This window comes from Dermacentor andersoni, chromosome 9 (assembly GCF_023375885.2).
Source record: "Dermacentor andersoni chromosome 9, qqDerAnde1_hic_scaffold, whole genome shotgun sequence".
Classification (NCBI taxonomy): Eukaryota; Metazoa; Arthropoda; class Arachnida; order Ixodida; family Ixodidae; genus Dermacentor; species Dermacentor andersoni.
Window position 1 is genome coordinate 134,440,873 of NC_092822.1, and position 22,139 is coordinate 134,463,011.

Here is a 22,139-nt window from a genome sequence, read left to right on the forward strand (position 1 = left end):
GGCGGACCTCGCAAAGGCGGACCTCCGGTGGGCCTGCATCACTGCAAATGCGGTGCTGCACATAGTACTCGGGAGTCATTGGATAGCAGGGACGATGCAAGCTTTTAGTAACTTGGGTATCTAGGAATCAACGTGTACAGTATGGCCTATTCCTATTAAAGGGAACACCAAGTTAGTATGCCAGCATTGACTACATATCAGTCAGATATGAAGGTCTTCAAAATACTTTTTTAAAGCACGAACATGCCCTGAATAAATTCAAGTGCTTTTTTTTCCCTCTGAAGCGGAAGCAGTGAAGTTATGCTGTATTGAATATTGGTCAGTTTTGCAGTTTAATACCGTACTTACATGATTGTATGTCGACCCATTTTCTAAAATTCGAAAATCTGAAGCGGGGGGGGTCGTCATTATTAAAAAAACTAGCGCAGAATAACAGGGACACAGACAGAGAAGACGACAGGACGAGCGCTAAACATCGACTGAGGTTTTTACTGCGAGTGAAGGTACATATATACATTTCGGTGGTGCATGCGCACACAGGGTTACAACAGTACAAGCACATTCTAATCAAAATGTGGCAAACTGTTCTGCAAGTACATTTTTTCTTTTTTGGACAAGGCAAGTGATGCCGAGCTGACACAGTTATCACCTTCCCTGTCAATGTGATATGCCTCACAAATCTCGCGCCCCCATCTTGTGCCTCCCCTACCAAGCACACACGTGGTATCAAACGTAGGCACGCACCCGCACCGCTTACAATGCATGGCCGAATGGCTGCCCCCCGCTAATGAATCTACCAGCGTTCGGTGCTCTCGTAGCCGATCATTTAGGCAGCAGCCAGTCTGCCCCACGTAGCATCTACCGCAAGAGAGAGGTACGCGGTATACGACCCCAACAATGCAGGGTACAAACTTGCATTCATGATTTATGGCGCAGACCGGTTTTTGCTTTTTGTTGCGGCTTTGCACATGTGCACCAGCTTTTCGGGGGCAGTGAACATCACATCCACGCCGCACTTCTCACCAACTTTTCTCAGCCGGTGCAATAGCTGGTGCACGTACGGTATATAGCTGTACGCTTCAGCTTCTTGCAGCTTTTTTCGGCTGCTATGCCAGGGCGTCCACCTGCCCTGATTTCTTTCAGGAGGCATTCCGCCACAGCCATCACGATATCTTTCGGAAAACCGGCGTTCTGCTATTGGAGCACTTGCATCTGCAAACTAACCTCAATTTTATGGTGGCAGGACTTTTTTAGAGCACCACGTAGGCAATTTTTTGCAATGCCCCTCTTAACCAATTTTGAGTGAGCCGAATTATATGCTAGAACTTCCTTTTTTGTGCGTGGCTGGTACGACCAGCAGATGTGCCCTGTGCTAAAGTACAAACACAGCTTGAGGAATTGGAGACACCCGTTCATCGGCACTTCATGTGTGAACCTTAGTTTGCCAGAACAATCACTGAAAATCTCTAAAACACTTTTTACAATTTGTGGTTTCTCGCTCTCGTCAACATTCACAAACACAATAAAATCATCGACATATCTAAAACACCTCACAACACATTTTTCCTCTTTCATGCACACTGCCACGCGCTTGTCAAATTGGCCTAAATATATTTCGCTAAGTATTGGAGCTATGCGGGAGCCTATGCAAATACCATCTTTTTGCCCGAACAACTTGTCGTTAAAACAAATGTAGGTGGAAGAGAGGTTGCACTCGACTAATGCTACAAAGTCGTTTACGGATACCCCGCTACTATTTTGGAACTGAACAGCCCCCCAGCTTTCAATCCGCTCTTTTGCTGCGTCTAACAACTCTGTTTGGGGAATGGAATAAAAGAGCTCCTCAATATCAACTGAAAAGGCAAAATTGGCTCGTGAAGCACCATCTTGCTCACCCAAAAATTCAATGACATCCTTTGAGTTGCTCACACGAAAAGGATCTTCTACGTCTATTTGGCTAAGATCCTTTTGTAGGTATACTGATACCAGACCTTGCCAGGCTTCTTTCTCGGATACAATTGCTCTGAGAGGCATGCCTTCTTTGTGGGTTTTTGCAGAAAAAAATACGTTCAGCCCCGGCATATTCGCAGCTTTTACAGACTTCTGTAGTCCTGTCAAATTGATCTCTTCATACAGTTTTAATGCTTCTGCTTTTACTTCCCTGCCAGATCTTTCCAAGGAAACAAAATTCTTTTCAATAGCCTGCTTAGCCTTTCCGTGATACATTGTTTTGGGCAACATGACGAAACCACCCTCCTTATCTGCAGTCAGCAAAGAGAGATTATTCTTCCTGAGGTAATGAATTGTTTTGCTCACCGCTAGTGTTGCCCCAAGTGAACACGGCTTCCTACTTGACAGGCAGTCGACACCTTCAGAAATACATTGAGCTTTCTCTTCCGCCTCTGCACATTGCCTAACTTTTCTAACCATGGTAAGGAGTCCAAGCGGTGTCTCGTTAACCTCATTACAAAATTTAGGCCCGCAGCTCAAAACCCTTTGAACTTTATCTGGGAGACCACATTCCGCTAAACACAACACTTTTTTCTTGTTATGAACATCTTGGGAGTCCTCTTTTGCTTTTTTCCAAGCACACAAAGATGACAGGCCAAAAGACCACAGAAACTCGGTAACATTAGCTGCCTCCATAGCCCAAGTCCTCGTCAAGGCGTCACAGGTTACCTGGCAGCTTGTCCTAGTCGCGGGATGCACACGTAGGCACGAGTGGAAATACTGGATGTGTCTCCAGAGTTCGGCACGGAAGATTTAGGTGATTCTTCTAGTATGTTGCACGGACGCTTGGCAGGGATGGAACAAGGCTTGCACATCAGGCGGTACCAGTCCATTCTTCAGGGCGAAGGATAGCACTCTTGCCCGATAGGTAGTTACTGCTATTAGGTTCACATAAGTAATTGAGGGATCTCGACACATAAAAGAAGGAAGCACAGGACCCGATGTACGAGAAATCAAAGCGATCAAGGCGGAAAGCTGGTCTAGTTGGTGTGTCATCATTATTCAAAAAACTAGCGCCAAATAACAGGGACACAGACAGAGAAGACGACAGGACGAGCGCTAAACATCAACTGAGGTTTTTACTGAGAGCGAAGGTACATATATACATTTCGGTGGTGCATGCACACACAGGGTTAAAACAGTAAGGGCACATTCTAATCAAAATGTGGTAGACTGTTCTGTAAGTACATTTCTTCTTTTTTGGACAAGGCAAGTTATGCAGTGCTGACACAGTTATCACCTTCCCTGTCAATGTGATATGCCTCACAAATCTCGCGCCCCCCCCTTGTGCCTCCCCTACCAAGCACACACGTGGTATCAAACGCAGGCATGCACCCGCACCGCTTACAATGCATGGCCAAATGGCCGCCCCGCGCTAATGAATCTACCAGCGTTTGGCGCTCTCGTAGCCGTTCATTTAGGCAGCGACCAGTCTGCCCCACGTAGCATCTACCGCAAGAGAGAGGTATGCGGTATACGACCCCTCTAATGCAGGGTACAAACTTGCATTCGTGTTTTATGGCGCAGACCGGTTTTTTTCTTTTCGTTTACGGCTTTGCACATGCGCACCAGCTTTTCGGGGGCAGTGAACATCACGTCCACGCAGCCTTACAATCGAAACCAAAACATGGCACCGCCAAAAAAGCAAGACCAACGGGAGCTACAACGTAGTTACAATTTTATGTTTGCTCTATAGCCCTACCCGTAGCTTTTTGCTATCCCGCGTGTTTGTTTGCTTTTCGGAAGGGTTTTTCAACATTTTTAAGAGTTTTACAGTGCACACAACACTCATGGGAGGGTGTCGATAGTTGATGAAAGCGTTGATGAGAGCGAATGCTTTGTCTGCCTTCCACTTAAATGTTTCTCTGAAACTTGAGATTAGACAACGTGCATGATGCCAAGGCCGCTCTTCTCACATGTGGCAGATTACACCTAACACTGCCCCACCCTGCCTTCTCACGTGTGCTTGATTACATTACCAAGAGATTGTTCCCCTCACCCTTTCTCCGTGCTTGCGCAGGAAGACAGAGCACATCAAGCCACCATCCTTCTCTGCTCACCATCCCACATGTTCATTCGCACCTAAAGCATATCATCATCATCATCAGCATCAGCCCCCATTTTATGTCCACTGCAGGATCAAGGCCTCTCCCCGCAATCTCCAAATACCCCTGTCCTGCGCCAAATGATTCCAACTTGTGCCTGCGAATTTCCTAATTTCATCACCCCACCTAGTTTTCTGCTGTCCCCAACTGTGCTTCCCTTCTCTTGGCACCCATTCTGTAACCCTATTGGTCCACCGGTTATCTATGCTATGCATTACAGTCGAAACCCGCGATAATGAAATCCCACAACGAAATTCTCGCGACAACGAAACATTTTCGGATACGACCATAGGATTCAATTCATTTCGTACCTCTCAGTAACGAAATGTCGCTGTACTGCAATCCCAAATCGACGAAATTTGCCGGAACATAACTCCGCATACTACCTACTCACGTAAGGCTAGCAGGCTCCAAAATGTGCTCAAATGCGATTCATCATCATCACCCTGGTTACGCCCACTGCAGGGCAAAGGCCTCTCCCATACTTCTCCAACAACCCCGGTCATGTACTAATTGTGGCCATGTCGTCCCTGCAAACTTCTTAATCTCATCTGCCCACCTAACTTTCTGCCGCCCCCTGCTACGCCTCCAGGTTTCTGCCCCGTAGGTGAGTACTGGTAAGACACAGCTATTATACACTTTTCTCTTGAGGGATAATGACAACCTGCTGTTCATGATCTGAGAATGCCTGCCAAACGCACCCCAGCCCATTCTTATTCTTCTGGTTATTTCCGTCTCATGATCTGGATCCGCCGTCACTACCTGCCCTAAGAAAATGTATTCCCTTACCACTTCCAGTGCTTCGATACCTATTGTAAATTGCTGTTCTCTTCCGAGACTTTTAAACATTACTTTTGTTTTCTTCAGATTAATTTTTAGACCCACTCTTCTGCTTTGCCTCTCCAGGTCAGTGAGCATGCATTGCAATTGGTCCCCTGAGTTACTAAGGAAGGCAATATCATCAGCGAATCGCAAGTTACTAAGGTATTCTCCATTAACTTTTATCCCCAATTCTTCCCAATCCAGGTCTCTAAATACCTCCTGTAGATACGCTGTGAATAGCATAGGAGAGATCGTATCTCCCTGCCTGACGCCTTTCTTTATTGGGATTTTGTTGCTTTCTTTATGGAGGACTACGTTGGCTGTGGAACCGCTATAGATATCTTTCAGTATTTTTACATACGGCTCGTTTACACCCTGTTTCTGAAATGCCTCCATGACTGCCGAGGTTTCGACAGAATCAAACGCTTTCACGTAATCAATGAAAGCTATATATAACGGTTGGTTATATTCCGCACATTTCTCTATCACCCGATTGATAGTGTGAATATGGTCTATTGTTGAATAGCCTTTACGGAATCCTGCCTGGTCCTTTGCTTGACAGAAGTCTAAGGTGTTCCTGATTCTATTTGCGATTACCTTAGTAAATAGTTTGTGGGCAACTGACAGTAAGCTGATCGGTCTATAATTTTTCAAGTCTTTGGCATCCCCTGTCTTATGGATTAGGATTATGTTAGCGTTCTTCCAAGATTCCGGTACGCTCGAGGTCATGAGGCATTCCGTATACAGGATGGCCAGTTTCTCTAGAACAATCTGCCCACCATCCTTCAACAAATCTGCTGTTACCTGATCCTCCCCAGCTGCCTTCCCCCTTTGCACAGCTCCCAAGGTTTTCTTTACTTCTTCCGGCGTTACCTGTGGGATTTCGAATTCCTCTAGACTATTCTCTCTTCCATTATCGTCGTGGGTGCCACTGGTACTGTATAAATCTCTATAGAACTCCTCAGCCACTTGAAATATCTCATCCATATTAGTAATGATATTCCCGGCTTTGTCTCTTAACGCATACATCTGATTCTTGCCAATTCCTAGTTTCTTCTTCACTGCTTTTAGGCTTCCTTATGTCAGCCGTCTGACGCTTGTTGATTAACTTCGAAAGTTCTGCCAGTTCTATTCTAGCTGTAGGGTTAGAGGCTTTCATACATTGGCGTTTCTTGATCAGATCTTTCGTCTCCTGCGATAGCTTACTGGTATCCTGTCCAACGGAGTTACCACCGACTTCTATTGCACACTCCTTAATGATGCCCGCAAGATTGTCGTTCATTGCTTCAACACTAAGGTCCTCTTCCTGAGTTAAAGCCGAATACCTGTTCTGTAGCTTGATCTGAAATTCCTTTTTTTCCCTCTTACCGCTAACTCATTGATCGGCTTCTTATGTACCAGTTTCTTCCGGCCCCTCCTCAGGTCTAGGCTAATTCGAGTTTTTACCATCCTTTGGTCACTACAGCGCACCTCGCTGAGCACGTCCACATCTTGTATGATGCCAGGGTTAGCATAGAGTATGAAGTCTATTTCATTTATAGTCTCGCCATTCGGGCTCCTCCACGTTCACTTTCGGCTATCCCGCATGCGGAAGAAGGTATTCATTATTCGCATATTATTCTGTTCCGCAAACTCTACTAATAACTCTCCCCCGCTATTCCTAGTGCCTATGCCATATTCCCCCATTGCCTTGTCTCCAGCCTGCTTCTTGCCTACCTTGGCATTGAAGTCGCCCATCAGTATAGTGTATTGTTTTCACTCTGCTCATCGCCGATTCCACGTCTTCATAGAAGCTTTCGACTTCCTGGTTATCATGACTGGATGTAAGGGTGTAGACCTCTACAACCTTCATTTTGTACCTCTTATTAAGTTTCACAACAAGACCTGCCACCCTCTCGTTAATGCTATAGAAATCCTGTATGTTACCAGCTATATTCTTATTAATCAGGAATCCGACTCCTAGTTTTTGTCTCTGCGCTAAGCCCCAGTAGCACAGGACGTGCCTGCATTTTAGCACTGTATATGCTTCTTTTGGCCTCCTAGCTTCACTGAGCCCTATTATATCCCATTTACTGCCCTCTAATTCCTCCACTAGCACTGCTAGACTCGCCTCACTAGATAAGTTCTAGTGTTAAAATGCGACTGTTCTGCACTAAAATTGCGTAAAATACCACCACATTACATTTATGTGAGCGCTGACATTTTTGCTCACAAAAACAACCAAGCGCCGGAAGCGATCAGTGCGCTGGAAACACGTCGTGGCTGCCATCTTGTTTGTTGATCACCCATTTGAAGCAGCATGCATGTTGCTACCGACACGTGACGATGATTTTTGCATGCCTACTAAGTGAGATCGTAGATCGTTGGTCGAAACAAGCATTCAGTTTGCATTCCCCGCAGCTGAAGACTCGGTGAGGCTTAGGCCAATGGCGTGAGGCGAAACTGAATGCAAACTGAATATGCGTTTTGAACAACAATCACCGATCGTGGCAGTGGACTGCGTAATGAGCGCCTTGGCGAGAAAAATGCAGCAAAAATAAGGAAGTCCACATCCCACCAACATGGAATTGTTTATGGCGCTTGAGATGGCGGTCGCAGCATATGGAGTGTCACGCATTAGGCCATGATCGAGTGATCGTCCGGGAATATGCAACCCTTGCTTCGAGAATGCTCGTTTTGGTGCCATGAGACAGGCATTGCGTCCAGATTCGCTGCCGGATGTAGATTTGCACAAAAGGGCTGTTATCTCAATCGTTTGCCTTCGGGTGCACAAGATACGATCACTTTTGCACTAGGCACCAGACGTGGCAGCACCTACGGGCAACAGCGTGCACTGGAGAAATGCCGCTGCCCAAGCTGTTGCTCTGCTTCCGGTGCCGAGTTACACAAAATCTCGCAAAAGTGATCACATCTCCAAAAGCAATTGGCTGAGAATATTGCCCTACTACAGCAGTGCTGCCAGAGGTGGTCAACGCATGCGGCGCACTTTGTACTCTGGCAAGGCAGTTCTATATCTTCGAGCAAAGCTTACAAAGTAGGCTAACGGAATTTTGACAGTAAAGTTTTGTTCTGAGATGCATTACCTAACTGTGCCCTCTCTTTTCGCAACAACGAAGTTCTCGCGAAAGCGGATCTTCTCGCGCTCCCCGCCGATTTCGTTATTGTGAGGTTCAACTGTAATCCTGTGTGCTTGAGTGCATCTTGCAGCCAAAAAGAGAGAGATGGATAATATTCTGTTTATTGATGGTGCCATAAAGCTATAGTGTGCTGATTTCATAGTGCTGACTGCTGCATTTTTCCGAGATTTCGTTCGAGAAGATACATGTACATTACTTTTGGCTTCTCTCGTCCCTTGGTCTACTGTGATATAATAAAGCTGCAGTAGCAAATCAAGCCTTCTACTCGGCAAAACCCCACCTACTATAAAAATTTATCTTACCAGTGTGCACATATTTTCACTGCTGGGTGATACAGTAAATCTCTAACGTATCCAAATAGTTAGATCTATCAATAAGTTGAAATATAATATATGCCTATCTGCAGCTTATACGAAAACTCCGCATGTTTCGGACAGTCTCCTGAGATCATGCAATGAGGTAATTTATTGATCTGTTTCACCAAGGCCCTGTAGAACACACAACAGCTAATTTACTTCATTTTTTTTTTTTTTTGTAGATGGATGGCGCAAGTAACTCGCACTGCAGAATGACGCTTTGATAAACTGATCGCAATGCTTCGCCCATTCACAAGACCTCGATTTGCGTTCACAGTTCTTGCTGCATGTTCTCGTTTAGCATAAAGCAGGAGCCGAGTGCAGTGCGGAAGCAGCCTACATGCTCCTCTTGTACTGCAAATTGTACATCCCTTTTTGCGGATCAGTTTGCTCCAGACGAATGAGATGAAGCTTTTGGCAGTGCACCGCACATTGCCTCAGCGAAAGCGCACAAATACACAACCATTATCATTCCTGCCCTGCTACTGTGCGACCAGCTGTTGAAAATGCAACTTGGTCTTTGCTAACACCCTGCGCTCCATTCATGCTGAAGAAGGTGGAACAGTAGAGGGAAAAAATGTGCAATACTTGGCTGCAAAAATAGTGATAAGCACATTCATGTGGGACGCGGCTTCCAGAATGGTAAAAAACGGTTGAAAAATTGATTTTGAGAAAAACGCACTTCAGTAATGTTTGTGCCTTCAAGCATCGTCATCATCAGCCTGTTTTATGTCCACTGCAGGATGAAGGCCTCTCCCTGCGATCTCCAATTACCCATGTCCTGCACCAACCGATTCCAACTAGCACACGCGAATTTCCAAATTTTATTGCTCCACCTAGTCTTTTGTCGTCCTCGATTGCGTTTTCCTTCTCTTTGTACCCATTCTGTAACCCTAATAGTCCAACAGTTATCTAACCGGTGCATTACATGACCTGCCCAGCTCCATTTCTTCCTCTTGATGTCAACTAGAATATTGTCTATACCCACTTGCTCTCTGATCCAAACCGCTCTCTTTCTGTCTCCTAAAGTTATGGTAGCAATTTTCATTCCATCGTTCTTTGCGCGGTCCTAAACCCCTTGGCTTCCGTGCCCTCCGCGCCGAAATTTTTCCGCTGGTACACCGCGTGCGGCACTGTATAAAAATTGCGATAAATTCCGCTAAACACGTGGGACAGCAACAAACCTTGATTTATTGGATGCGCAATTTCTCAGTGCACCAACACACTCAAAATGACTTCAGTATGTGAAATGCCTTGAAACACACAGGCATGTGAAGCGCAACTTCATACTTTTCGCGCTTCCATCTGCTCTCAGACTTTTTTCCTTGCGTTTTGCAGATGCACAGCGTGGATGGATTTTGCTTCATTTTGTTTGGTGGTATTTGGCGAGAGAAATGGGCCCACTCGGCTGCCTGCAGCCGCATTGGTGTGGCAACGACAAGCGGCTTTCTTCGACCATAGTACTGAGGGAGAACGGCTTCTTCGAAAATCTCCTCCGCAGCATAATGAAGCCGCTTGCCTGTTGCTTTCATAAAAAGAACATAGCTGTTATAAACAGCTATGTCCATTATGTTGAAGAAGATATTTTTGTAGCCCTTAGCATATCACCTCATGATAGGAAACGAAGCGACTTGTTGATCCTCGTGATGAACTCCCCCCATGCCTCGGTTGTAATCGAGCACAGCCTCCGGTTTTAGAACGGGCAAGTCGTTCTTACGACTCTTTTTTTCCGGTGTCTATCACATTGGCTGCACTGTGGCACGTTGAAAGCATAGTCACCGTCTTTCTATGTTGCCAAGTGAGGGCCATGATTCCGCATAAAAAAAGAGCCTTGCATTGCCCTTTTTGCAACTTTGCCTTCTTGAACTCATCAGGCATGTTTTTACGGAGTAGGCGAACTGTGCCAACAGCATTCGAACCACCTTCTTTGATGAGGCGGAATAGTGCAGGCGAGGAATACCAATTATCCATGTATAGTGTGTGGCCGTCGAGCAGACGCTTTCCCACTAGCTCAATGACAACAGCCGCACTGTACAATAATCCCGTTGTAGTGGGAGTCTTCTCACTTTTGCCAGTGTAAATTGAAAACTACAGGCAGTAGCCACTCGAAGATTCACACAGTTCATAGAATTTAATCCCGAATCTGGCTCGTTTTGAAGGGTTGAACTGCACGTAGGACAGCCGACCGCAAAACTTTATGAGGCTTTCGTCAATGGCAAGACGCTCTTCGGGAGGATAGGCTGTACTTATGGATTTCAATATGTGGTCTAGCACTGGGCGTATCTTGCACAGCCTATTTTCACCTTGGGGAACGGTATTGTCGCAGAGATGAAGATATCGAGATAATGCCCATAAACAGTGCCTTGACATCACTGAACCAAAAAACGGTGTGCTAATAACACATCTTGTTGACCAATACGACTGAATGCTGCTCTTCTTAACTTGGCTCATGCTGTAGCGCGAGTAACAACAACAAGGTGCAAGCAATGGAATGGTTTATTGAAGACAGCGTGGCTGCTTTTATTCTGTACGAATCAGTAGGTGTATGCGCACTTCGTGATGCAATAGGCGGGCTTGCAATGACGCGATACGGCAGCTCATAAGCACACACATGGCAAAATAAGCTTTCATTTCATCTGGCGCTGTATCATGCCAAGTGGGACCGGGATGCAAACGCTGCTCGCTTGCAAAGGCGTTTGTATGCATGGCAATGGTGCTTCAAATCTCATCTCCGAGGAGGGCATCGAACATACCAAGAGCACTGGGACGCGCACCTATTTGCAGTTGGGTGCCTCTCTTGATGCCTGGTTGACCAATGAATGGGTGCTTGACCACGTTATCAGCACTGTCGTCTTCTTCCCATTCCCACTGTTCAAGTATTTGCACCTTCGGATACGGTGGAGAAGAGTCCATGGGATCTTCATCTGAACACAGATGCTCTTCATCATCACTGGCACTGTCATCACCTTGGCACTCCGCATCGTCTAGCTGAACATCCTCATCATCACTGACGTCGCTTTCGGCCTCACTGTTGAACACAAGTTCAAGAATTTCCTCTTGTGTCAAAGAATGTTTTTTCCACGACACCATGTTTTCCACGACACTGGGACGCCAGCTTTTTGCCTTCTAAAAAACAAAAATCAACCTCAAACAGTGGACAACTAGGTCCATCTAGTGGAAAGCATATGAAGCAAAACGAAAACACCTTGTTTTGTGCTGCCATCTACTGAATGAAGTCACAAGCAACCATTTCCCGAGCGGCCGGCGAATCGCCAGCCATAGCGACTTTGGCCTTTCGCGTCGTACTCGGTGGATCGCCGGCCGCTGAACCCAATGGTTTAACTTGTTCTCAAGCTTCTTTGTCAGTCTCCAAGTTTCTGCCGCATATGTCAGCACTGGTAAAATGCACTGATTGTACACCTTCCTTTTCAATGATAATGGTAAGCTTCCAGTCAGGAGCTGGCAATGTCTGCCGAATGCGATACAACCCATTTTTATTCTTCTGTGAATTTCCTTCTCATGATCAGGGATCCCTGTGATTAATTCACCTAGGTAAACATACTCCTTCACAGACTTTAGAGGGCGACTGGCGATCCTGAACTCTTGTTCCTGTGCCCAGCTCTTTATCATTATCTCTGTCCCCTGCATATTAATCTTCAACCCCACTCTTACACTCTCTCTGTTCAGGTCCTCAATCATTTGTTGTAACTCATCTACATTGTTGCTGAATAGAACAATGCCATCGGCAAACCGAAGGTTGCCGAGATATTCGCCGTCAATTTTTACTCCTAAGCCTTCCCAGTTTAATAGACTGCATACTTCTCTAAAGCACGCAGTGAATAGCACTGGAGAAATTGTGTCTCCCTGTGTGACCCCTTTCTTTATAGGTATCTTCCTGCTTTTCTTGTCTAGAATTAAGGTAGCTGTAGAACCTCTGTAGATGCTTTCCAAAGTGTTCACGTAAGCATTCTGTACTCCTTGATTACGTAATGCCGCTTTGACTGCTGGTGTCTCTACTGAGTCAAATGCCTTTTCGTAATCTATGAAAGCCATATAGAGGGTTATTGTACTCTGCGGATTTCTCAATAACCTGATTGATGACATGGATATGATCCATTGTAGAGTATACCTTCCTGAAGCTAACCTGTTCCCTTAGTTAACTAAGTCCAGTGTTGCCCTTATTCTATTGGAGATTATTTTGGTAAATATTTTATATAATACTAGAAGTAAGCTAATGGGCCTATAATTTTTCACTTTGACGTCTCCATTTTTTTGGATTAGTATAATGTTTGCATTCTTCCAGTTTTCTGGGACCCTTGCAGTCAATAGACACTTCATATTGACACGTGTACTTTATCGGGCGACCATGTTTCGCCGCCTAACAAATGTTATCGCATAGCGCGGGACGCAGCTGCATGTATCCGAAGTTTCTGGAAAATTATCGATGCTTCTATCCGCTTTCTGTTGTCGCCGAACCTTATGTTATCTGATTTCATCGCCTGACGCGAATGGTGTAGAACTTTGTGGAAGGCACGCGGGTCCCAACGATTAGTCTGGGACATTCGATGATTTATGTTTAATAGCCGACGCGCTTGAACCGTTGATCCGATTTTCGACGATCGCCGACTGTGTTTGCCACTCTCGTTGTGCTATAAGTGTAGCCTCTTTGTGGGCACAGGTTCACCCAATAAAATCTAGTTTTGCCTTTCACAGTATTGCTACTGTGTTCTTAACGTCATCACCACGTGACATCTAGTGGAGGTGCGAGGTCCTCGTAGTCACCACGCCTTGAGTGTGCTCGAAGATCAAGTAAGCATCCCGCCTCGCTCCAGCATTGTTAATTCGGTCGGCACCGAAACACCCGCTGACCTAGAAGGCGTCATCGAAGGCGACCAACGCCTACTGCTAGACCGTGAAATTTGCGTCGCAAAAGGGAATGCTCGACTACATGGAGGGAAAACTGAAGTGTTGCTGACAAACTTCAGCCAGGAGTTCAAGCACATTAACCAGGGCCCGACGATTGCGTACATCGAGGAAATTCTGGAAACCAGTAATGCGTTTGTCCTCTCGGATTCCGCCGCATCTACCACGACGACCATGGTTCCCGAACCAGACTACGACATTAATCCAAGTCTCCCCGTGATTAAGCAACAGCAGCTCAGAAGTCTGCTCCGACAATACAAAGGCTGCTTTTCGACGTCATCGAGGATTCGACAAACACCAGTCACCAAGCATCGCATTACCACCGAGGAGTGCGCTCGACCACTCTGCCAGAACCCTTACCGAGTTTCGCCGCGAGAATGTGAAGCTATAAGAGAACAAGTCGACGAAATGCTGCGCGACGACATCATCCAGCCGTCGAAAAGCCCGTGGGCATCCCCTGTTGTCCTGGTGAAGAAAAAGGGCGGAACCCTACGTTTCTGCGTTGATTATCGTCGTCTGAACAAGATCACGAAGAAGGACGTATACCCCCTCCCACGGATAGACGACGCATTGGATCGGCTCTGCAACGCTAAATACTTCTCGTCGATGGACCTCAAGTCTGGCTATTGGCAAATAGAAGTCGACGAAAGAGATCGCGAAAAGACCGCCATCATCACCCCAGACGGCCTCTACGAGTTCAAGGTTATGCCATTTGGACTGTGCTCCGCGCCTGCAACGTTCCAGCGCGTGACGGACACGGTTTTAGCAGGATTGAAGTGGCAGACCTGTCTCGTTTACTTGGATGACGTCGTTGTCTTCGCCGGAAATTTCGACGATCACCTTAGGCGGCTTGCAACAGTACTAGAGGCCATCAAGTCATCAGGGCTCACTCTGAAGCCAGAAAAGTGCCGCTTCGCTTACGATGAGCTTCTGTTCTTAGGCCATGTCATCAGCAAGTCTGGAGTCCGCCCCGACCCGCAGAAGGCAGCGGCCATCGCAAAGTTCCCGCAGCCCATCGACAAGAAGGCAGTGCGTAGATTTCTTGGCATGTGTGCCTACTACAGGCGACTTGTCAAGGACTTTTCAGGCATCGCTGAGCCGCTAACACAGCTAACTAAATGTGACGTTGAGTTCAAGTGGGAAACGCCGCAGGCCGACGCATTTCAAGAACTCAAACGACGCATGCAGTTGCCGCCCGTACTTGCGCACTTCGACGAGCACGCCGATACCGAAATACACGCTGACGCCAGTAGCCTAGGCCTTGGTGCCGTCCTAGTCCAGAGAAAAGATGGACACGAACATGTGATAGCTTACACTAGCCGGTCGTTGTCAAAAGCGGAAGGCAATTATTCTACAACCGAAAAGGAATGCCTTGCCATCATTCGGGCTACTGCGAAATTTCGCCCTTGCCTATATGGCAGGTCATTCAAAGTGGTCAGCGATCATCACGCGTTGTGTTGGCTAGCTAACTTAAAAGACCCTTCAGGACGGCTGCCACAGTGTAGCCTCAGACTACAAGAATACGACATCACTGTAACATACAAGTCCGGATGAAAACACTCAGACGCCGATTGCCTATCACGCGCCCCCATGGACCCGCCGCCGCAAGATGACGAGGATGACGACGCCTTCCTTGGAATAATAAGTGCGCAAGACTTCGCCGAACAGCAACGAGGAGACCCGGAGCTAAAAGCCCTAGTCGAGTATTTCGAAGGGCACACCGACGTTGTCCCTAGGGCATTTAAGCGTGGATTGTCTTCGTTCACGCTTCAAAACAACCTACTCGTGAAGAAGAACTTCTCACCAGTTCGCGCCAACTACCTTCTTGTTGGTCCATCGGCGCTGCGACCAGAAGTACTGCATGCCCTACATGACGATCCGACCGCATGGCACCTCGGTTTCTCCCGGACGCTATCGAGGATACAAGAAAGGTATTATTGGCCGCACCTAACCACCGATGTCGCCTGTTACGTCAAGAGATGCCGAGACTGTCAGCGACGCAAGACACCACCGACAAGGCCAACGGGATTACTACAGCCGATCAAGCCTCCTTACCGACCTTATCGGGATGGACTTGTTGGGATCGTTTCCGACATCAACTTCCGGAAATAAGTGGATCGTCGTGGTGACGGACTATCTTACCCGCTTCGCTCAAACTAAAGCTCTACCGAAAGGCAGCACAGCCGAAGTGGCGAAATTTTTCGTTGAGAACATCCTGCAGCGACATGGTGCTCCAGAAGTCCTCATCACCAACAGAGGAACAGCTTTTACAGCAGAGCTCACGCAAGCCATTCTGCAATACAGCCAGACAAGTCACAGGAGGACAACTGCCTACCATCCGCAGACGAATGGTCTCACGGAGCGCCTGAACAAGACCCTCGCCGACATGCTAGCAATGTACGTCGACGTCGAACACAAGACGTGGGACGCGGTCCTGCCGTACGTAACCTTTGCGTACAACACGGCGGTGCAAGAAACAACACAGATCACGCCGTTTAAGCTGGTTTACGGCAGGAAGCCGCCGCCGACGCTCGACGCCATGCTACCGCACGTCAGTGACGAGGAAAATCTTGACGTCGCTAGCTATCTCCAGCGCGCCGAAGAAGCCCGACAGCTCGCCCGCCTGCGGATCAAGAACAAGCAGAGGACCGACAGCCGACACTACAACCTCTAACAATGCTTCGTCGAGTACCAGCCCGAGAACCGTGTTTGGGTATGGACCCCGATACGCCGACGAGGACTCAGTGAGAAACTACTGCGACGCTATTTCGGACCCTACAAGGTCATCCGACGTATTGGCGCACTGGACTATGAGGTCGTGCCAGACGGCATTTCGCATTCACAGCGCCGCCGCACACGATGTGCAGTGGTCCACGTGGTGCGCCTTAAACGATTTTACGGACGCTGACGAACTCCCTTATTTTGTTGTTTTCTTTGCTACGAGTGCTTTTCTTTATTACTTTCGTTTGTTTGCAGCATCGGGTCGATGCTCTTTAAGAGGGGGTAATGACACGTGTACTTTATCGGGCGACCATGTTTCGCCGCCTAACGAATGTTATCGCATAGCGCGGGACGCGCCTGCATGTATCCGAAGTTTCTGGAAAATTATCGATGCTTCTATCCACTTTCTGCTGTAGCCGAACCTTATGTTATCTGATTTCATCGCCTGACGCGAATGGTGTAGAACTTGGTGGAGGGCACGTGGGTCCCAATGATTAGTCTGGAACATTCGACGATTGAAGCTTAAAAGCCGACGCGCTTGACCCATTGATCCGATTTTTGACGATCGCCGACTGTGTTCGCCGCTCTCGTTGTGCTATAAATGTAGCCTCTTTTGTGGGCACAGGTTCACCCAATAAAATCTAGTTTTGCCTTTCACAGTATTGCTACTGTGTTCTTAACATCATCACCACGTGACAATATAAAGAGCCGCCAGTTTTCAAGCATTATGTCTCCTCCATCTTTGATTAAATCGGCAGTTATTCCATCTTCTCCTGCTGCTCTTTCTCGTTTCATGTCTTGCAAGGCCCTTCTGACCTCATCGCTAGTTATAGGAGGAGTTCCTGTATCCGTACATTACTGTTTCTAATTGAGGTATCGTACAGGTCAGTGTGGAATTCTTCCGCTGCTTTTACTATATCTTCGAGATTGCTGATGATATTACCCTGCTTATCTTTCAATGCATACATCTTGGTTTGTCCTATGCCAAGTTTCTTTCTCACCGATTTCAGGCTGCGGCTAATTTTTACGGCTTCTTCAGTCTTTCTCATGTTATAATTTTGAATATCCCTTATTTTCGCCTTGTTGTTCAGTTTTGGCGGTTTTGCGAATTCTATCCTATCTTTTTAGTTGGACACTTTCATTTTTTGTTGTTTCTTTATTAGGCCTCTGTTACTTTGAGAGCTTGCCTACTGGTTGCCTTGCCTACCACTTCAATTGCTGCCTCTGAAGCCAACCTAGTTACGGTTTCATTCATTAGCTCTACGTCATCATCATTTCTCTATTCTAAGGCAGCGTATTTGTTAGCAAGTACCAGCCTGAATTTCTCTGCTTTTACCCTTACTGCCTCTAGGTTGACCTGTTTTTTCTTGACCAATTTAGCTCTTTCTCTGTTCAAATTGAGGTGAATCCTAGCCCTCGCTAACCTATGATCACTGCACTTTACCCTACCTATCACTTCTACATCCTGCACAATGCTGGGATCAGCAGAAAGTATGAAGCCAATTTCATTTCTTGTTTCACCATTAGGGCTTTTCCAGGTCCACTTTCTTCTGTTGCTACGCTTCCTGAAAAAGGTGTTCATTATTCGAAGTTTATTCCTTTCAGCAAATTCTACCAGCATCTTCTCTCCTCTAGCATTCCTAGAATCGACGCCGTAGTTGCCAATTGCTTGTTCACCAGCCTCCTTTTTCCCCACTTTTGCACTGAAGTCGCCCATTACTACAGTATATTGAGTTTGAACTTGTCTCATCGCTAATTCAAAGTCTTCATAAAACTGATCTACTTCCTCATCATCGTGACTGGATGTTGGAGCGTAGGCTTATACTACCTTTAATCTATACCTCTTATTAAGTTTGATTACAGCTACAGCTACCCTCTCATTAATGCTGTAGAATTCGTCAATTTTGCCCGCTATTCCTTATGGATTAGGAATGCTACCACGTATTACTTCTTATCTGGCAGACCTCTATAGCAGAGGACATGTCCGTTTTCAGCAAGGTATAAGCCTCACCAGTTCTAATCTCACTAAGGCGGATGATATCCCAAACAATGTCTGATAAATCCTCAAAGAGGCCTGCTAAGCTAGCCTCACTCGAGAGGGTTAAGGTGTTAAACATTGCAAGGGTCAGTTTCCATTGGCGGCCTGTCAGTATCCAAAGATTCTTAGCACCCTCTGCTGCGTTACAGGTCTGACCGCCGCCTTGGTCAGGTGCTCCGCAGCTGCAGGGGACTGAGGGCCATTGGGTAACTGAGTTAGCCATTGGAAGAGGGTGGCCGAATACTGCACCAGGGAGGCCAATTGCTGAACTGGTGAGAAAGTCTCTTGTTGAAGCTTTGTAGGCCTTCCTAATTTGGTTGTACCTGGATTAGTATAGCCCCACTTGCTCTCAGCATCTTGTGCCAGTGACAGGCATCACTCCAAGCCTGCAGCAGTTGTGCACTGGAGAAGGTGAATTTCGAGCTCACCAGCATAGAAAAAAAGAAAACAAAAAAAAAACATAGCGGGATTCCAACTTCCGACTATGGCAACTGGGCATTCGCCAAAGCTCAGTCAGATAATCCCGCAGGCGGGGATTATCGAGGGTGCTACATGCCTAAAAACTTCTTTGATTTGTCCGCAATAGAAGTGTTTTCCTGATCGCGATGGGTAACTCAATATAGCGTAATGTAGATTGAAGATGGAGTCTTACAAAATAGATGTTTCTCTTTAATGGCGGGTCAGAAGAAGAGCGTACAGCTTATGCGCTTCGTCGTCTTTCATGGCGCCGACCTTTGCGCGCGTCGACCTGCGGTGTGGGAGCCCCACATCGTGTCAATTGCCCCCTCATGCGAAAAGTGACCGTCTCGGTCACACGAAAAAGTTCTTTTAGCGACAACAAGAAATGGAGCTCCTCAGGTGCATCTCGGTGTTCACGTATGCGCATAGTATGGTTTCATGCGCACTACATGAACTTCAGCGCAAGGACGACCTTCAACTCCCTGAAGGTGCTCGATCAGTGGCAGCAGCTCAGGGTGAGCACACTGGTGCTCAGCCATCTTTATGGCGTCGATAATGCCGAAAAATGGCAAGTCACGGTCAGGGTCCGATGACGTCGTATGGAGTGGTGCACGTGACAAATAGTCAGCGTCGCTGTGCTTCCTCTCAGATCGGTAGACAACTGTTATGCTCTACTCTTGTAAGTGCAGGCTCCAACGGGCTAGTCTGCCTGAAGGATCCTTGAGGTTGGCAAGCCAGCACATGGCGTGGTTGATCGCTGACAGCCTTAAAGGGTCTACCGTACAAGTAGGGTCGAAACTTACCAATTGCCCACACAACCACTAAGTATTATTTTTAAGTCGTTGAGTAGTTTTTCTCAGCCTTGGTGAGACTGCGGCTTGCATAAGCAATGGGGCGTTCCGCACCAGCTTGCCACTGCACAAGAACTGCGCCGAGACCAGAATTGCTGGCGTCAGTATGAATTTCAGCGTCAGCGTCTTCGTCGAAATGAGCAAGTATTGGAGCCTCTTGCAAACGCTTGCGCAATTCATTGAACGACGGCTGCTGCTCGTCCGCCCAAATGAAAGGCACATCGTCCCGTGTAAGCCGTGTCAGAGGCTCAGCAATTCTCAAGAATCCCTCGACGAAGCGCCTATAATATGCACACAAACCAAGGAAGTGTTGGACAGCCTCCTTGTCTGTGGGTGGCGAAAACTCGGCGACGGCAGCTAACTTGTCGGGGTCTTGTCGGACGCCTTTAGGACTAACGACATGGCCAAGAAATTTGATACTCTTGGAACCCGAAGTAGCATTTTTGAGGCTTTATGGTTAGGCCGGCAGTACGGATCGCAGCGAGGACACTCTCGAGTCGTGCGAGGTGTTCGTCAAACGTGCCCAAGAACACGTCGTCGTCGTCCAAGTATACGAGGCATATTTGCCATTTGAGTTCAGCAAGCACCGTATCCATCATCCGCTGAAAGGTGGCAGGTGCGGAACAGAGACCGAAGGGGGGAAATTTGAACTCATAAAGCCCGTCAGGTGTCCCAAACGCTTTTTCATGATCCTGTTTATCAACTTCGATTTGCCAATGCCCTGATTTAAGATCCAACGAAGAAAAAGACTTGGCATGTTGTAGACGATTCAATGCGTTGTCGATGCGTGGCAATGGATAAACATTACGCTTGGTGACACGGTTCAACTTTCTGTATCTACACAGAAGCGTAGTGTGTTGTCTTTCTTCCTGACTAACACTACAGGGGAGGCCCACGGGCTTGTGGACGGCTGGATCACGTCGTCTTGGAGCATCTCTTTCACCTGATGCTTGATCGCTTCCCTCTCCACTAGAGACACTCTGTAAGGATGCTGATGAACAGGACATGCAGACTCATCTCTAATAATGCGGTGCTTTGTGATGGACGTGCGATGCACTTTGGACGACGTTGAAAAACAGTCCGCAAATTTATTCATGAGACTCAGTAGATGGTCTTTCTGGTGGTCTGGCACAGCAGCGTTAACGTGAATCTGTTCTTTTAGGCTGGGTAACTCAGATTGCTGAGACGATGCGATTTATAATGTGGCAATGTCAGTAACATCAATAATTTTGCGAAGAAATGCGACTGTCGTTCCTCGCGGTACATGCCGATACTCGTTGCTAAAGTTTGTTAGCAAAACAACTGAACATTTGTTTCGCACCTGAAGAAGCCCTCTGGCTATGCAAATGTGGCGCTCGAGAAGCAGGGGGATGTTAGCCTCAGCAATTCCTTTGGCCTCGTCTTCCATGTCTCATCGGAGAAGGGTAAGCACGCTGCTCTTGGGTGGCAACGTGACGTGATCATCAGCTACGCAAAGCGTGACGTCACGGTCGTTGTCATTACTGTTCGCTATGGGTTGCGTAGTAGCGAAGCTGACTCTGGACTCTTGCAGGTCGATGATGGCACCGTTTGGCTGAAGGAAATCCATGCCGAGTATAAGGTCCTTTGAACATTCAGAAAGAATGACGAAGTCGCCGATGTACATGAAGCCCCGAATGTTGACTCGTGCCATGCACCGGCCCATTGGAGTTATGAGGTGCCCTCCTGCAGTACGAATCTGAGTGCCAGTCCATTGCGTCGAAACTTTGTTCAGTATACGCGAGAGATTCTGGCTCACAACAGACGTCTCCGCACCCTTGTTGATCAACGTCGTGACTTCGTGGTTACTAAGGTTACTATGAAGTCAAGTTAAAGTGATAAAGCAATGCTCTAGAATGTCTGAGGCGTCAATATAATTGCGAACAGAGCTTTAGTAACAGAGAAATTAAGGTAAATGCATTACACGATCTGAGACCCCCCAGCGACATTCCGGTACTAGCCCGATGACGAAGGCACTTCTCATTATGATTTATATCACTAGTACTCAACTACTCGTATTAAAAAGATAATTTCATTAGATTATAAGACGGAAAAAAATGGTACTAGTGTACTTCTATTCGATTCTAAGAAAAAATAACATTTTGACATTACCCTTGAGTAGTATGGGTGGTCGAAAGGTTTTGTTTTCGCTCGACTCTGCGCCGCGCGTGCTTTGGAGTTTCAGTTGTTTCGTTATAGCATCGTGGTGCGCTGGTTCTGCTGGCTCGCGAAACTTGCATTTGAACCAAGCAGCAAGAATGCCACGTCCATATGATGTCATGGGATGCGCGAACGGTTCGTGGAACTTGGCCAAGGGCAGTTGCAGCGGCGAATCCAACGTTACTTATCCCTGTGTGCCAAAGAGTGAACCTCTCCATTCGAAGTGGTTAAGTGCCGCACCTCGGCCACAGCGCGTTGGCAAAGAGCCGAAAAATCGCATAATGTGCTCGCTGCCCTTTCGTCCAGAGGATTACAAGTTCAATGCCGACTTACCAAAGTCGTATGGAGTGCCTTTCAAAGCAATGCTTCCCCATAGCGATGTTCCATTGGTCTTGCCTGCATTCTCCGAAGCGCAAGAACAACTGCAGGTCAAAGACGGGCGGCAGTGAATGCGGCATTTAGTTTTCACGAAGGAGAAGCTACAAATGTGCGAATATGTACAGCCATGACATACAGTTGTGTCATAGTAGTACGCAACG

The 22,139-nt window shown here is 47.1% G+C and overlaps 1 protein-coding gene and 1 pseudogene across 6 annotated transcripts in view; both read right to left on the reverse strand.

Moving 5' to 3' along the window:
• The window catches only part of LOC126529766 (DNA-binding protein P3A2-like), a 169,667-nt gene that overhangs the window by 77,788 nt on the left and 69,740 nt on the right, over window positions 1-22,139 (reverse strand). The window lies entirely within an intron of this gene.
• LOC140213189 (piggyBac transposable element-derived protein 4-like) lies at window positions 9,657-10,308 on the reverse strand (annotated as a pseudogene).